The following is a 13,858-nucleotide window of genomic DNA, read 5'->3' on the forward strand; positions in this document are numbered from 1 at the left end:
GTTTAATAAAAATTTAGTCTTACAAAGACAGTGATTCTTTAGAATGTAAGACTTGTCTAACTGAGTCAGACCAAAGGTCCATCTAGCACAGTATTCTGTCTTCTCACAGTGGCCAATGCCAGGTGCCTAGAGGGAATGAACAGAACAGGTAATCATCAAGTGATCCATCCATGTCCCCTATTCCCAGTTTTTTGCAAACAGAGGCTAGGGACACTATCCCTGTCCATTCTGGCTAATAGCCATTGATGGACCTATCCTCCATAACTTATCTAGTTCTTTTTTGAATTCTGTTATAGTCTTGGCCTTCACAACATCCTCTGGCAAAGAGTTCCACAGGTTGACTCTGTGTCATGTGAAGAAAAATTTTCTTTTGTTTGTTTTAAACCTGCTGCCTATTAATTTTTTTGGTGACCCCTAGTTCTTGTGTTATGAGAAGGAGTAAATAAAACTTCCTTATTTACTTTCTCCACATCAGTCATGAATTTATAGATCTCTACAATATCACCCCTTAGTCATCTCTTTTCCTAGCTGAAAAGTCCCAATCTTACTAATTTTTCCTCATATGAAAGCTGTTCCATACCCTTAATAGTTTTTGTCACCCTTTTCTGAACCTTTTCCAATTCAATATATCTTTTTTTGGGATGGGTTGACCAGAACTGCACACAGTATTCAAGATGTGGACGTACCATGGATTTATATAGGGGCAATATGATATTTTCTGTCTTATTATCTATCCCTGTTTTAATGATTCCTAATATTCTGTTTGCTTTTTTGACTGTCACTGCACACTGAGCGGATGTTTTCAGAGAACTAAGACTCCAAGATCTCTTTCTTGAGGGGTAACAGCTAATTTAGATCCCATCATTTTATAGGTATAGTTGAGTAGTTTTGTATCATCTGCAAATTTTGTTACCTCACTGTTTACCCCTTTCCCCAGATCATTTATGAATATGTTGAATAGTACTGTGACTTACACAGGGTGGTTGCAACAGAAATTCATACATAGTGGCAACTGGCACATTCGCAGACTACAATTAATGCTCAGGTAGTAATCATTACAGGGGTCATTCAAGATGGCAAACAATGCCTGGCTCAATTCATTACAGAAAGACATATTACTGGGCTCATTGGAAAAATGCTGCTTCAAAGCATCCCCCTGTTGAGTCCCTCTAATAGCCCTAGTGTCTGGCTGCTCAAAATCAGCCGCCAGGTGCTTCAGCTGAAGTCTCCACCCCAGGGAAACTTTTCCCCCTTGGCTTCACAAATATTATACAGAGCACAGCAGGCTACTATGACCATGGGAATATTGTCCTCATTGAGATCTAACCCACCAAATAGGCAGTGCCAGCAAACCTTTAATCTATCAAACACCCATTCTATGGTCATTCAGCACCTACTGAGCCTGTTGTTGAAGTGCTTCTTGCCGCAGTCAAGGTTTCTGGCTTCATGCGCCGCGGGAGTAAGGGGTAGGCTGGGTCTTCCAGAATCACTATGAGCATTTCCACATCCCCTGTTGGAATCTTCTGGTCTGGAAAGAAAGTCTCTGCATGCAGCTTTCTATATAGGCAAGTGTTTCTGAAGATGCGTGTGTCATGCACCTTCCCTGACCACCCTGTGTTGATATCAGTGAAACAACCCCAGTAATCCACCAGCATCTATAATACCATAGAGAAGTAGCTCTTACTGCTGATGTACTCTGTCACAATATAGTCTGGGGCCAAAATTGGGATGTGTGTGACATCCATCGCACTGCTGCAGTTAGGGTAGCCCATTGCTGCAAAGCCATCCAATATTTCATGCACATTGCCCAGAGTCACAGTCCTTTGTAGCAGGAGGCTATTAATGGCCCTGCACACTGGTATCACTATAACCCCCACGGTGGACTTCCCAACTCCAAACAGATTCACAACTAACCGGTAACAGTCTGGAGTTGCCAGCTTCCACACAGCAACTGCCATTCGCTTTTCCATCATTAGGGCAGCTCTCATTTTGGTGTCTTTGCGCTGCAGGTTGGGGCTAGCTCCGCAGAGTTCAAGGAAGGTGGCTTTGTGTATACAAGAGTTGTGAAGCCATTGCTCTTCATCCCAAGCCTGCATCACAATCCGATCCCACCGCTTGATGCTTATTTCCCAAGCCCAATAGCTATGTCCACCATATGCAGCTGCTTTGTGAATGCCAGCATCAGTCTTGAATTGCTTCTTTCCACGTCAGATTCGTAACTCATGAAATACTGCAGGATCAGTCGCATTGTGTTCATCACAAGACTGCGAGCAGTGCAGGATCCATGCTTTCAGGCAGAGATGGCGGGCTCAAAGTTTACAAGGACAGTTGAAAAATGGTGTGAAATGCCATTGGAAGCCCTTGGAATTATGGGATGAAGAGAAGTGCATCATGGGGCAGTGATCCCATCCACATGATAAACTGCAATCCATCCCCAGAACTCCTAGTGGGAGAATGTGGTGATTTTCATAGTGAGCCAGCTACCCATGGTGCACTGCTCTCTCTGTCGGTGCTAGAGCAAGGACCATGGTGTGAACATGCACAAGTGATGTAATTACAGCTATTTATGATTGTCGACTTCAGTCAACTTAACTCTCTGGTGTAAACATGACCTCAAAGACCAAATATCAAGACTTTGATTTTACATCTCTTTTGAGTGATAGTGCCTCCTGAAGCATAGTGTCACTGAACTCAAGATGGGTTTGAAACAAAACTTGGATCCAAACTAGAGCTATGTGAAATTTTTTTGGCTGAAACTCATCCCTCTTCCCCATCCTATACATATTTGGGTCAACAAACATTTCACAAATTTGTTTAGAATTTACCAAATTGATTCATCTGGATTTTTTTTTTTAAAAAACAATCACCAAATGTTTTGTTTTGACATTTTCAACCTTAAATATTTTGACATTTTGAATTTTATTTCAATTTTCTTTAAAAAAGATTTTTTAAAAAAGTCAATAAATTTTTTGTTTCTCAGGAAACAAAATATTTTATTCAACCCAAAAAGAATTTTTTTTTTTAATTTTTTTATTTTTGCAGAAAAAGTAGAAAACGTTTTGGGTTGACAAAATGAATATTTTTTTCCATTTTTTCAGTTTATCCAGCTATTCTCACAGATCTATTTCAAACACATTTGGAATGTAGCAGGGATGGTGGAGATGGATTTGCATTCTACACCTGATCCTTTTAATTAGGCTTGGAATGATTAGATTTTTATTGGAAAATGTTGATTTCACTATGAATACACAAACTGATGAAAACTATTTCCACTGAGAATAATCAACATTTACAGATAGGCATAATAAGAAAAATGCTGCTTGAGAACTTGGAGTTTAAGGGTATTCATTTGTATATTTTGACATGAGATATTGACAGTTGGTGTTTTAACAGTTATAAAACTCATCTCAATGTCAATTGTCATTCAATAATCCATCTGTCCTCCCTTTGTCTGACTCCCCACTCCACTGTGGAGGTTTAAATTGTTACAAAATTTAAAAAAATGCTTACAGATAAACGTGTATTATCTGTGGAAATTATAAAAAAAATCAAATTTATCAAGCCTTCTTATACAGGGCCAAAATAAAAATTCTGATCTGGACAGCCTCTAACACTGGGGGGGAGGGATCAGGTGGAGACCTGGACCCAGATTTTGCTCTCTCCAGCTGTACTAGTTTATTGACTTAGTATAATTCAAAGGGAATGCTACTTTTTGCAGCATCTAATCATTCCTGGGAGGTCTCCCACCTAAATACTGACCTGGCTTGACCCAGTTTAGCTTATTATGAGATCTGAGCAGACCGCAGCACAAGGTGGTATGGCTGCAGGCATAAGTGGAATCCTTCAGTACTAACCCTTTTCCACTTAGCTATCAACTTCCCAGTGTTAATTCACTACAAATGGAAGCAAGCACCAAAAGTGCAATGTAGCATTGTTCCCTCAACACCAGTAAAAGGTGTAATGTGCTGCAAACACAACAAGTAAATATCACTGAGCTAAGCATTCACCGTTTCTTCAATTACCTTTACAATAAATAATCAGTATCACAGCATTTAAACTGAACATTTAAATTGGCTGGGAATCTTTCATGCTCTTTAGAAGACAGCATTCAATTTAGTGCCTCACACTGTTTCCTGAGCAGTGTTATCCCAGGAGCACTGGTGTGAAGTGTTAAAAAATAGGTCTTCTCCTCTGCTCCTCATCTATCATATGGGAATATTATAAACAAGTAACTATGCAAGTAACAAACAGGTGTGCAAATCCATTTTGGGGGCATTACAGAACATTTGTAACACTAACAATGTTTCTGATGAAGCTGGTTGGACCTTCAGTAATATTTGCTACAACAGAAAGTGGTTCTGATGAGAGACTGCCGCATTCTCTCTTGCCACAGCTGTTCCATTCTGGATAAATAGTTAGTCATTTGGGTGATAGTGAGAACAAGCATGAGAATGATTCTATAGTCTGGTGGCTAGAGCACTCACTCCGGATCCAAATCCCTCTGTTCCAATGACTAACTATTTATCCAGGGTGCAACAGCTTCAACAGGAGAGACTGATGAAACTCCACATCAGAATAACACAATGGTTACAACTCTCTCCTGAGAGGTGGGAGATCCCTGTTTCCTTCCCGAGGTAGAGGGGACTTGAACTGGAAGTCTCCCACATCCCAGGTGAGTGATCCCAACCACTAGGCAATGAGTTATGAAGATGTCCTTCCCCTTGGCTGCATTGTGTGAACACGTCTGAGTGGCTCGAACCAGTAGACGGCTTCGGGAACATACCTGCCAGGTCAGGCCCTACATGCAACTTAGGCAGCCAAACATCTATCTTCCCCTGGTTTGTGCGTCACTCTGGGGCTTAGGCAGACAGATGCTTAGAGGGAGGCAGCTATGTGCGTGCTGAGAAGCAGAAATGTAGGTGCTTATGGAACTTTTTACTGCAAAAACTTAGGCTCTGAGTGAGTTTAGACACTTAAAGGTTTGACAGGAGCTTTGTGAATTGCAATAGAGTCCAAAACTGGGATTTAGGTGCCTAAATCAGGGGGTTTAAGTGCTGAAGTACTTTTGGAATTTAGGCCATAGTCACTGCCATATTAATACCTTATTATCTCTTTTGTATTGTCAGACTAGTAACATTATATCTAGACTTACGCTGGGCACAATAAAGAAATTATTTCTATCCACCTCACCCCCTTCCAATTTTACAGCAATTTTGATTTTAGGCCAGTTTGAAATGTTAGGAATAAGTCATCAGAACGAGTGGTTCGGATCAGAGGATGACTGTGCTTTCAGCACTGCAGCTAGCCTCAATGTTTACTTAACAGGCAAACAAGAGGCTTGCAAAGTTAAACCTACAAAGTTTTAAAGTGAATTGTATCATTTGTATAATTCTCCAAGGGGGAAAATGTTTTTGCAAGCTTCTTGGCATGACCTTCTTTGAAATTGTTAGAGCCTTTTATTTACCAAACAGAGTTCATTGTTAAAAGTAAAACTTCCTCTGTGTTCTAAATTTTGGCGAAGTTAATCTTTCAGGAGTGTTGAAAACAGGGCTTTAATTAGCAATTTTATCAGTTAACCTAGTCACTCATCCCCCTGCTTATCTGATACCATGTCAGTGCAGGCACTTAGGGACATCAGAAAGAGGCCGACTTGTCAATGGGACAGCTGAGAAGACTTCTGTGTGAGGGGAAAAAGAGACCTCAGAAATGCATGGCATTAAATGGAATTTGATACAAATCCAGAAGGAATTATCTCACCAAAGTAACCTAGAATAGGTATGGCTTTCTCTTATATTTCTCACTGATCTTCTATGGTATGGCACCCATGATAATAAAGATGAAGTTAATGGTCCTTTACAGTGTGAAAGTAGGACTTGAAATTAGTGAAGTCCTTAGCTAGTTAGGTGCTGACTGAGTTGAAAATAAAACTGTGATCAGATGTTGTGCTCCACAAATAGAGGGAGGTCAAGCCAAGGTGGGGACCCCTGCCAAAGCATTATTAACCCCCTCCTGCCCGCTGCAATGCCCAAGATTTAATGTGCAATTTTCTTCTCTCACATGCCCCAAATTCCTTTGCCCTCCAGCTAAGGGAAAAGAGTGTGTGTATAGGGGTGGGGCTTAGGTGATGTACACACAATTCAGTACACAGAATTCAGAGCTGTGCCAATATAGGGAGTTAGGAAATAGTGGATTTTTAGTGGTGGGAATAGGGGAAACCTATATTGATAGGTCCCAACCAGGACTGGGGGAGACATAGTGATTTCACGGGATGGTCTAGGCTCTATCGCCATGAAGTCTGTTAGCAGGAAGTAGCTCGAGCTCTCTGCCATGTGGCACTGATCATTAGCAGAGAACAGCATGCTAGACTTTCAACTTGTAGAGTTTCCAGGGGTCATACAGGGTCTCACCCTACAGCTTCAGCTCTGGAAGCATTGCATGACCCAGCTCAGTACATAGCTATGTATCAAAATCCAACGGATCGCATGAATAGGATAGGAGCTCCAGTTTCCGCTGCCAAGGGAGAAGAATAGTACAAATCCTGAAAATATAGGCGAGAATAAAGGATATTTAATAATCAGTTGAGTAAGAACTGGGTTTTTGTTATATTATGCACCCTGCTTCACTTGCATTCGCAACACTAAAGTGGGCTAACTTTTTCTGGGTTCAGTTTATTCATCCATGTAGTGTCATTTGTGGTTCAGAATTCTTATTCACTTCATGTTTTTTAAACAAATATGTACAATATAGACATATAGTCCTAAAATTGAATTGTCAGCTAAAAATCTGCAGCTCTCACCAACGCAAGGAAAACCGTTAGTGGTATTAAAAACATGCATCACTTTAGTATCTTAAGAGGGACCCATTATCATGCAGCTGAAGAGTAAGTCAGATTTCTCTCTCTATTTGGGGTGGGGGTGGGGTAACTACCTGTGCCAAGATGATATTTTATGCTTGCTCAAGCAGTTCTGATGAGTTGATAGCTGAAATGTTTATGCTTTTATGCACATAGATAACATACTTAAGACATCTCGTTTAAACAACAGATAATCCGAGTGGTGCATTTAGTTTGTGATGTAATTGTGGCTGGTTTTCTAAGGCTTCCAGGGCTTAATCCTGTCCCCGTTCACTTTGGCCTATCAGTCTTAGGTGCCCGACTCCTGCTTAAATTCAACAGGAGGTTGTTGCCTAACACACTTCAACTCCTTTACAAATCCGAGCTTTCAGTGCCAGAGAACTGAACCCTTAAAATCAGAGGACTGAATAGAAGAATCAAATGCTGGCTGTATATTTCATGTTGCTATCCATAATGCAAGGCGCAAATACAAAGCATCACCACCATTTTTGATTGATTGTAAGATTTAAAAAAAAATTCCAAAATGGGCAATTGGGAATGATTTCTTTAAACCCATTTCCAATTTGTAGCTTGTTTTGACATAAGCATTTGAAGATCATCAAGAACAAGCCTTGCTTCACCTTTGAGTGCCATGTAGCCCCATCTCAGCTCTAATTTTTTACTGCAAGGGCAATCACTGCTTCTCCCTCAAGCACTTTCATGGTTTCTCCCACACTGCACCCTGTGTGTGAGGAAAGGGTGGAAAACCACCACCTCATCCTCTTTTAAATCCTTTCTTGAAACACACCTCTTCCAGGATGTCTACAAATCACTAACACCTGTCAATTACTTATCAAGGTACAGTACAATTTAGGGCAAATCTAAAATACAGCTTTGTTGCAATTTGGTGAAATTTGAAGATGAAGCTGTACAAGTTTTGAACCATTTTGCACTGCTAGTCTATCACCAGCAGTGGGAGTCTTGCTAGGAAATTCTAATGTCCAATATCAAGGTTTAAAGACTCCCATCACCCTATAGTCACTCTCTGTTTTTCTAAGGTCCTAGAGACTGAAGCACTCTGTTTACCTACAGAACAAGTACAAGATAGGCTGTGACAGTGCAAATATCCCTCCACTGATACACTTCAAATATGCTTCCTCTCTGTTTGGAAGGGAAAAATGTAGGAATGAGAACGAGTTTTGTTTCCATTTCCATTTGGTTCTTGGCCTTGCTCAGGTGGCCAATAAGCTGCACCAATTAGGGCAAACTCTTCTGGCCCTTCTTTTTGGGGTGAGACACTTGCTTGGTGTCAATCCAGTTTGTAGCAAACTCTTTTCACGTATATCATCATATGAAAACAATTTTAGTCACACTAGTGTACTGGGCCTTTTCCAGAACCTGTTATCTCATGGTGAAAGGCTATATGCAATTATTAATCTTCTGATTCAACCTGATGCTCACTTAATCGCACCGAACAGTACTGTACTTTACTTCACGAACAATCCAATTAAGAGCAAGGGGACTACTCAAGGAGTAAAATACTCATGAGTATAAATGGCAGAATCTGGCCTATATTAGGAGTGTTTGGATATTGGCTGATATTCCTTTCTCCAGATTGAAAGAAAAAGAAAAAATAATAGCTGGAGGTTGGTGAATTAGTTTACTCTACATTCGCACACCCGTTGATTGTTTGTTTAGTGGCAACAGTGCTTGGTGCTACAGAATGTAGCAAAATATAGCAAGTTCCTGCCCCAAGAAGTTTACAGTCTGAAATGCAGGCACACAGAAGACAGGGCACACTGTGAAAATCAGATTAGATAGTAATTTAATATAGATTTTTTTCCCTCTTAGTTGGTCTAGTTTTTGTTGGAGGCTTTGGGGAAAAATGGCATTTTAAGAGCTGATTGAAGGGTGGTGGTACTAAGGAGAAAAGAGGGAACACATCCCATGGGCAGGGCTGGCTCCAGGGGTTTTGCCGCCCCAAGTGGCAGGGGGAAAAAAAAAAAGCCCTGATCAGCGGCACTTTGGGTGCAGCTCCACCGCGCTGCTTTCTTCTTTGGAGGCACTTCAGAGGGACCCGCTGCCGAAGAGCTGGACGTGCCGCCCCTTCCCCTTGGCCACCCCAAGCACCTGCTTGCTGTGCTGGTGCCTGGAGCTGGCCCTGCCCATGGGACCAAGCACAAAGACAGAAGCAGAGGAAGGAGCTGCACAGGGCACTGAGATTGACATTGTTAGAGGAGGAATAGAGAAGTCAAGGGGCCTGTCTCATTGCAAAGATAATTAAAGGCTCTAAACTGGCACCCCTCTCTGGCCCCTGTAGCTCCTGATGAAATGCATGCCTAATTCTCAAAGAAAGTATTAAAACTAACAAAAGATGTTCAGAACAGTTTATCCCTTTATGCAAATATTGCCCCAGTACAGCTGCTAAGAGCAATGTCTGCGTGGCTTATCTGCTGTCACATCCATTCTAGCTGTCTGAGAGCAATATGTCCTTGTACTATGCAGCTGTTTGTTTGTTGTTGTCATTGTGCTTGGTAGATTTTTGTGTTTTTTGGCCAGTGGGAGAGAAATATTCTAGGTTTTGTCTTCATATATTGGTCTAAATGACTCTTTTATGCTGAACTTTCTTTCATTGCAATCAGTTGATGATAAGAGCCATATTTTTAAAGCACTGATCTCTTATTATTAAAAACAGAACATAACATGATGGTTGTGTTGTCTATGTGCACAAACACTAGCACAACGAGAACTTATTACAACAACATCCATACTGTACTCTTGAGCACTGGCTGTTTGGAGTCTCAACATCCTCTCTTGCTCTGAAATGCTAGTGGCTGGTCCCATTGAAGCCAAAGGGAATTCTGATATTGACACCAGCAGGATCAAGTTTTGGCCCAAAGTGCCATCCACAATATCTTTCCATGTTGTACCGATACTGTTCCCTGCTGTCACTACAAAGGCTACTGTATTTTCATCTCTGCAAACAACTCCTCACTTTAATTTTCCACTGATATGTTGCTGAGTAAGTCTTGTTGCCCAACAAGTAAATTTTTATGGAAGCCACAAAAATGAAATATCTACACTCATTTGCTGTCAGCCTCACATGGCCATTCCATTTCTGATGCATCATAGTTTTCATGTAAAGCACCACTGATCTGTAGGAGGTGTGGAGTGCTAAATGGAAGGGTCAGAGGAACTGATGAGCAAATTCAAGAAGAGGAAAAAGAAAGGAACTCCACAAACATTAGACAAAGGACAAGATTATGATGCCAAGGACAATCATCACAAACAAGACTTCTTTTCCTCCAGAAACATTCTCAAGGGCAGCTGCAGCAAAGGGGAAGTTTCCCCTTCAGAAATGGAAGCCATGCCCATGGGTGGTAGGTGGAGTAGCCTTCAAGGAGACCCATAAGCCAATAGCAGTAAAGGCTCAATTATGGTATATTCAAGCTCTTAAAACAAAACTTTGGGTGAATGGGGAATTTTGTGGTTTTTATCAGCTTCTGATGTAACATTTTCTTGTGCAATGTTCACAGATGCAGAATATTGCAAGTGGGATTATTTAGGATATCAGCAGGGAATAACTCCTCTAAGCTTTCTAGTCTAGCCACCTGCAAGCTGCTCCCCATGGACCCTCCCCCTCAAAACATGTTCCTATTCAGTTCTCATGCAATAACAAAATCCATTTTACAACAAGGTGACCTCACAAGAGTTTTTTCCCCAGAAATCTATGATTGATATTTTATTTCTAACTACTTTATTCCCATGTGCCCTATAGAACTGAATCCATTGTAGTGCCCAGTCTAAGTAGAGGATTGTACTTCCATAGCATACAGGGGCAAGGACTGTATTTCCATAGCATATGGGGCAGGGAAACAACCACTTGGCTGAGGCTACTTCACTCCAGTGCTTGATATAAACCTTTGTGGAGCTACTACACCCCTACTAAAAAGGATGGAATGATGTCACTGTTAAAGACTCAACAGCCCAGAACCTTCAGTTACAGAAGGAGCACTCAGTAGGTAGCCTTGAAACCCCCGCACCCATTGCAAGAGGTCTTCTGTCAAGACCATAGAAGACCAGACTTTACATATTTCAGATATTTCTAACAAAACAAATTACAAAGTGGGTTAAAGAGAACCTGTAAGTAGGTTACCAAGAGTGACTTGGAAACTCTTGGATATACAAAAGGGAAGGCACACAGTGTGTGTGCAAAAGGCGGTGGGAGTGCTTGGACATGATTCAGTAACATGATATTAGTCGTGTCACTTAACGCACTGCTACAAGGCGTTCAGATACTATGGTGATGAGGGCAATATAAGAACCTACATCAGTGTTTCTCAAACTGGGGTCACCGCTTGTGTAGTGAAAAGCCCCTGACAGGCAGGGCCAGTTGGTTTACCTGCCACGTCCACAGGTCCGGCTGACTGCAGCTCCCACTGACTGCTTCGCCGCTGTAGACCAATGGGGGCTGTTGAAAGCGGCAGCCAGTAAGTCCCTCGGCCTGCACCACTTCCAGCAGCTCCCATTGGCCTGGAGCAGCGAACTGCAGCCAGTGGGAGCAGCGATCGGCCGGACCTGTGGACGAGGCAGGTAAACAAACCGGCCCAGCCCACCAGGGGCTTTCCCTACACAAGTGGCGACCCCAGTTCGAGAAACACTGACTTACATAGTACAGAACTTAAATTTTATATTCAAGCCATCTGAAGGGGTTAGTTTATGGCCACCAACTTGCAAATCAAACTACAAGGTTCAGTCTGTGAACATCTGTGTGAGCCAAATGCTTGACAGTTCATCCCATTTTATATATAATACCTGAAGACTACTAGGCCTCTTTGGATTTCTAAAGGTAGAACGGAGAGCACTCTGTCAGGCTGACATCTGAGAAGTGAGTGGATCCCTTATCTTCACAGATCCCTTTTTGTGCAGCCATTGTCTCTTCCGGTTGTGGAGAAAGATGTTACTTGAACTGTGAATTTGGACTTGTGGAGTTTGATTTTTTGTGCTTTGCTTGCATAGAGGTCTACTTGTGGCGGGTGACATGAGCTCCAGAATTAGCCTTGATCTTCCTTGTGCAATGGTAATCTTTAATATTAATCCAGGTCCCTTCATAAATTCTTGCCTTTACAAAGGCATTCTCTTTTCTTCTTTCTCATCCCAAGAGAGCAGCCTTTTCTTCATAGTGTTTCTCTTAAGTGCATTGTGGGAAAGAGGAGGTGTACATAAGGTGACTATGCAGTATTTTATATTATACCATATTCACAGCACTTTTCTGAACATTGCTTTTATCATCAACTATGCAAGAAAGGGAAAAAAAACAAGCAATTTTGCATTTAGCTGATATAAGTAATTAACAATGTCTTCTTCATTTCTTATAAGTCATCTCAAACCCTAGGAGTGAAACTCCTTGTGTCTCTTCCCTTATCTTCTGTATTCAGTGCTAAATATAGCAAATAAATTACCTGCAGCAGGGATTTTTAAAACATCCAGAGATATATGAATACCCTTTCAGCAGCCTATTTATGTTAAATGAACACAAAATTCCCAGTCTACTGTTTGGTTTGGCATACTCCTCTTCATATGCTGATATGAGACTAGCGGCTCCCTCTTTCTCTGGCTTGGACTACCTAGTATGTTTTTTTGCTATTTAAAGCAGATTTTACTTCCACTAGGCTGCAGTTTATTATGATTAGAGCTGAGTTAATAATCCAAAGTTGTTCTGTACGTGTTGGTTTGAAATTGTACATAATTTCACTTCAGTCATTCTTGTACATCTATTATTGCATGTGCCTCCTGTGAACATTTCAATGATTTTGAATTTTGCTGGGAAAAAAACATTTAGATTTACACAGAAATATTTGTGCTGAAAGTTTGTCAGAGAACAGAAACAGTACCTTCTGACTCCTCCGACCAATCACAACTAAGCATATAACTCAAATAGTTGCAGTCAACCCAGAATCTAAAAATGTATTTAAATGGGATTAATTAATGACAAGTCAGTTCAAGAAAACTGATCTGTTCATGGATACACTATAAAGCAGAGAAACTACCAAATTATTTATTCCTAGCAAATAAATCACTTATTTTTACTTGTGATCCAATTTGAGCCAGGCTGAACAAGGCCATTGGTATATGTACGCCTTTGCTATAGGTCACTGATTCCCAAACTTTAACAACCCGTGAACTCCTTTCATGAAAATGTCAAATCTCGTGAACCCTCTCCTAAAAATGAATATTTCCAGTGATTTTCTCCCTTACTTGAGCATAAATTATAAAAGCAGTGATCTTGGAAATATAATTTTTTTATGACACACCTATTACACACTATTTATTATTACATTATTTATCATTACATTTTCACAATGTAATAAAATTAATAATGGCAACACTTTTCCAAGATTTCACTTTCGTAGCTTGTATCGCTTTGATTAAGCCTGTTATAGGACAAGGCTCCTACATCTTTCATCAAGGAGTAGCAGACGTGAAACAGCATGAAGGTATTTAAGAAGCCAACTCAAATAAAGAGTTTCTCCTACCACAAGCATTCAGGTCTTGAGCAGTCCAGGTAAACAACGCACGACTACAACAAAGCGTAAACTTGTTCTTCAAAATAATTTAAAAAAACACTAGCGGACTATTTAATTTTAAAAACAACAAAAAATATCCACCTCCCTTTCCATTTCTCATGAGTCTTAAAGTTTAAATCTCCTCAGTCTGATGGATGCACTTGCTTTGATCTGCATAGGCCTTGGAAGTCTGGAACCATTAGAGAAAGATAAAGTCTCAGGTCTGGTTTGGTATTGAGTCTGCTTCTATATTTGGTTTTCAGATGCGCATACGAGGAAAATGCTTTCTTGTATAAGAATGTTGTTGAAAATAGTAACAAAACAGTAGTAGCTTTTTCTGCCAATAGGGGGTACTTGTTTCTTAAACTCAGCCAAAAGTTGATCAATGAGAAACTTCTGAAACTCCTTTTCAGTTCGCAATCACAGGAGATCTCAATCAATTTCTCCTTTTCCTCAGTGG

The sequence above is a fragment of the Chelonoidis abingdonii genome, chromosome 6 (genome assembly GCF_003597395.2).
Source record: "Chelonoidis abingdonii isolate Lonesome George chromosome 6, CheloAbing_2.0, whole genome shotgun sequence".
In the NCBI taxonomy this organism is placed as follows: domain Eukaryota; kingdom Metazoa; phylum Chordata; order Testudines; family Testudinidae; genus Chelonoidis; species Chelonoidis abingdonii.